The sequence below is a fragment of the Leptidea sinapis genome, chromosome 15 (assembly GCF_905404315.1).
Source record: "Leptidea sinapis chromosome 15, ilLepSina1.1, whole genome shotgun sequence".
Lineage (NCBI taxonomy): Eukaryota > Metazoa > Arthropoda > Insecta > Lepidoptera > Pieridae > Leptidea > Leptidea sinapis.
In genome coordinates, this window is record NC_066279.1 from 9,321,926 (window position 1) to 9,326,766 (window position 4,841).

At 41.2% G+C, this 4,841-nt stretch overlaps 1 pseudogene; it reads left to right on the forward strand.

Moving 5' to 3' along the window:
- Nucleotides 1-4,047: 4,047 nt before the first annotated feature.
- Nucleotides 4,048-4,545, forward strand: LOC126968502 (histone H2A-like; annotated as a pseudogene).
- Nucleotides 4,546-4,841: the final 296 nt, after the last annotated feature.

Sequence of the window (4,841 nt, forward strand, 5' to 3'; positions counted from 1 at the left end):
GCAGAGCCTGCCAACGCGACAATCTGTTAATGTTTATGTCTAACTCATATTCTGGCACGGCCAGCAGATCTTACCCATGCTAAATGACCAGCAGTTAATTGGATCGCTAGAGAGAGGGCAGAGAGGACGCGAGTTTAAAATAGCTTCTATTTTTCAAAAGACAGTTGCTAACTCCTCAACCGTTAATGATCTCTCCCCTATCGCGCGACACAAATGTTTCTTAGCAGATTTAATGCCAGCCTCCCAGAGTCCACCCATATTTGGCGCACTTGGAGGGTTGAACCTCCAGTCTATTTGGCGGGCAGTGCAACCGTTTGAAATTAACGATTCATTATCTCGAAAGAACTTGCAAACATCTTTCAGATGTTTCGCAGCAGCTATAAAGTTCGTCCCACAATCTGAGTATAAGTGAGAACATAAACCGCAACGAGCTACAAATCTATCTAGGGTAGCTAGAAAGCAATCGGATGATAAACCACTTAATACTTCGATGTGCACTGCCTTAGTAGACAGACAGATAAAGACGCACATGTAACACTTTCGAAGCCTTGCATTTCTTAAAAGGCTTTCCTTTATTAGAAAAGGACCACCTAAATCAAAGCCAACGTGACTAAAAACTTTATTAGGTAAGAGACGAGGCACAGGTAACATACCCATGACCGGTTGAATTAATGTAGGATTGCATTTAAAGCAGGTTATACATTTTGAAAGAATAGATCGTATAATACTACGAGCATTAACAATCCAGTACCTTTGAAATAAAATACCTTGCGAAGTGCGAGGTCCAACATGTAAATATAATTTATGATAATACTCAATTAATAATCTCGTCACCCAAGACGGTTTCGGTAAAAGTAAAGGATGCTTTGAATGGTAAGGTAGGTCTGCCTGTGATAGCCTACCCCCCACCCTGAGGAATTCTCATTTATCAACAAAAGGTGATAATTTTCTTAATGATGGCGCGAATTTGTTATTTTTAATGAATGTTATCTCCTCTGCGAAGTAATTTTGTTGTGTGAGTTTTATGATCATATCATTGGGTATTCAACTCTTTAGTTGTAAGTGTACCTACCATACGATTTATTTTAGATTGCCGACAGTTATTATAAAACGTAGACACCATGCGAGCGTTCGCTGTAATTTAATAAAGAATGAAAATTTCTTAAATATATTTTCGAAACTGTATTCGATGTTACGATTTTCAGATACTAAGGTAAATGAATCAATATTGGATTTAAGTTCTAAAATATCATTTTAATTTTTTATGTAAAATGTTTAACGCTTAATAGGCCAATCGTGAACGTCAAGAAGTAGCCATTCCGGGCCATGAAGCCAGCGAGTTGACTCAGCTACGAGCTGAGTTGGCATAGCACCGCGCGAACAGATGTCGGCGGCGTTCTGCTCACTTCTAACATGATACCAGCTGTTAAGGGGCACTACCTCAATTATTTTAGCGACGCGATTCGAAATGAATGTTTTGAGTTTATATGGTGGCGTTTGTAGCCAAGTAAGTGTTACACTCGTATCAGTTAGGGCTGTGATTCTTATATTACTAACTTTAAGATTACGTTGGACGTACAAAATAAGTTTAGATAATAATTAAGCACCCATGAGAACAACCCCTACCGCCGCCTTAGAAATAGCCCTGAGCATCCCTCCGCTACATTTATTCATATATCAAGAAGCGGCAATGAGCACCTGAGTCAATGAGAACACGACACGGCTGTTCTATTCCATAGCTATCTGTAATAGTTACAACAGCTGTACCTAAATGTACGCAAAAATTCTTGTTATCGATGCTCGAGGAGTGTGACGCTAATTGAGCACCTGTCTCATTTTCCTGAACACTACAACTTGACTGTAAAACCGGTTTGTTGTACGCGTCTATATGCAATAGCGCTTGATGTCTCTCCCCACACGTAAAACATTTAAATTCACTTTTGCAATTAACTATAGAATGACCTCATTTTAGACAATTATGACACAGTTTTAAAGAATTAGCACGGCTAATTCGTTGTTTTGGTGTTAGTTCAAGGAACTGGTTACACCGAAATATCATGTGGTTTTTGTTATTACATACAACCGATTTTATTATAACTCTGTAAGGTGTTTAAATTAATTCGCGATGGCGATTGATAATTATTATTACGTGAATATGTTTTGTTGGTCGCGTATTGTGAGGGTACTGTATATCATTTTAAACGAAGGGCCGCGGATTGATAAACTTTAGAACTGCAATATTCTAATGCTTTAATTTGTTTACCTACAAATTCAATAACCTCATTAAAGGTTGGCAATAATTATGGATGACGACTTTCTCCAAAAAGTTTTCTTGTGTTGCCGTCGAGGCTTCTTAAGGCGATATGACAAAACAGATTATCATCGAGACTATTAATATTTAATGCTTTAATTGCTTTTAATGAGTGATCATAAGTCTCAAGAAATGAATTTAAATTTGAAATTGATTCAGTCTTTAAAGCCGCAAAGTTTAACATTTTGTCTAGGTATTTATTTGCCTATAAGTATTCTGGGATCCTGATATTTTTCAAGTAACGATTCCCAAATAACATAATAGTTATTCCCTGTAATTGGTAAACTTTTAACAATATTAAGCGCAGGCCCTTTAGTACATGATATAAGATAATGAAATTTATCTATATTCGAAATATTTTCTTGGTTATGAACCATCTTAATTCTAACTTACTTTTACATATTCTTATTTAACTACATAATTACATTTCAAGACTAACGACGTTTTATATACAATTTACACCTTGATTTTTATGTTACTGCCATTCCGTGGCAGCACGTCAGCAAGAATCCTGATGCAGTAATTTTCAATTTTATTTCGCCATGGCTTCGCGATGAGAGCTGGGAGGTTTTCCTCAGCAACGGCCATCCCACTTTCCACCTCTAGGTCGCATCTCCACCGGCCGAACCTGGGGCATTCGAGCACCAGGTGCAATGCGCTTTCGTAAGTAAGACCGTCCCATATGCACGCTGGGCTATCCTTCAGGCCAAACCGGTGGAGATACGCCGAGAAGCCGCCATGGCCCGTGATGATCTGGGCCATCAAAGCGGAATAAGGGTCCTCCCTAACCGACTTATAAGACGCCGCGACGTCGTGCAGAAACGCCTTTGTGACACTCTCGGTTTGACCCGTGGTGTAGCGCTCCTGCCAGACCTCGAGGGTCTTGGCTCGGATTATACGGCGAAGAGTTGAAATCGGCACTCCATCGTATGCAGCCCTCAATTTTGAGTGGAGCGCCGCGTCCTTCGCTAAGTGGTCAGCCCTCTCGTTCCCCTCGATACCTACGTGCGCTCTGACCCAGCGGAACCGAATGGTTTTACCCATTTCTCGAGCCCGCCGGATCAGGTTTTTGATTTCGAAGGCTATCGGAGGAAATGATGATCAATCCCTTAGCAGCTCCAGCGACGACCTAGAGTCACTAAGGATCTCAACCTTCATTGCTAGGTAGGTAATCAATTGAATTGAAATAAATAAACGAACGAGCGATCTTAAGAATGTGAAACAATATCTATAAGTAATGATATAAATACCTTTAATAGGTAGGTATTCGATGTCGACCCACTCCATCACTGTGAACATTCATTCACTGTGAACCTAGTCATCGCGATCATCTATTCACAAGAACTGATCGACTACCACTATCACCATCACCACACCACACCCACGCCGCGACAAAAAAAAATCCATCCCGTCTGACCCAAATAATCATCGTCATTGACTGCCTCTCTCACTCTCTCTCACTAACCACCCCAACCACCACGCGCACCACGCCATTTTTTTCTTCTTCTCTCTCTCTCTCTCTCTCTGCAAATCCATTATTATTATTATGCAGGTAACAGGTCTCTGTAGTCATGATCATCATTCCTTCATCCATTCTTCCCGCTCCGCCCGACTGCCCGACTCCTGCACCTCACGTGCGAGTACAGCGGCGTGCCTATAAATATGAGTCGCAACTGCGAGCGTCGCTTTTACTGATTCGTGAGTCGTGACTGTGTTCGTATTATATTATATTCGTTCGTTCATTTATCAAATCGAATAAACAATGTCTGGTCGCGGCAAGGGCGGTAAAGTGAAGGGGAAGGCAAAGTCTCGTTCGAATCGCGCCGGACTCCAGTTTCCCGTCGGTCGTATACACAGACTACTGAGAAAGGGCAACTACGCGGAGCGCGTCGCTGCCGGCGCACCGGTCTGCCTGGCCGCCGTGATGGAGTAACTCGCCGCCGAAGTGCTGGAATTGGCCGGCAACGCGGCTCGCGACAACAAGAAGACCAGAATCATACCGAGACACTTGCAGTTGGCGATACGCAATGACGAGGAGCTGAACAAGCTGCTATCGGGCGTGACAATCGCACAGGGAGGCGTGCTGCCCAACATTCAGGCGGTCCTTCTGCCTAAGAAGACCGAGAAGAAGGCCTAATGGCCCGAAACACGACGACCGCGACGCAACCACTATTCATCGGTCGCGATGGCTGATGATAAAAGGCCCTAATGAGGGCCACAAATATTTGTCAAACAAGCAATCATTATAAAAATGAATTATTTCTACGTTTATTATATTGTCGTTATTATAATATTACCCTAGCTGTTGTAATAAGAAATCAAATATATAATTAATAATATAAAATGTAAGGAAGGTAGTACACCCATCTGTGTAGGTAATTAATTAATTAATAAACTTATATTATTATATAATATATATTATTTAAAATATTAATTACTTATATTTTAAAGTATCAGTAACATTATGATGTTTGTTACTCACCGACTTTTAATACCACGTTGAAGTGACATGCACCCGGTGAATATGGGG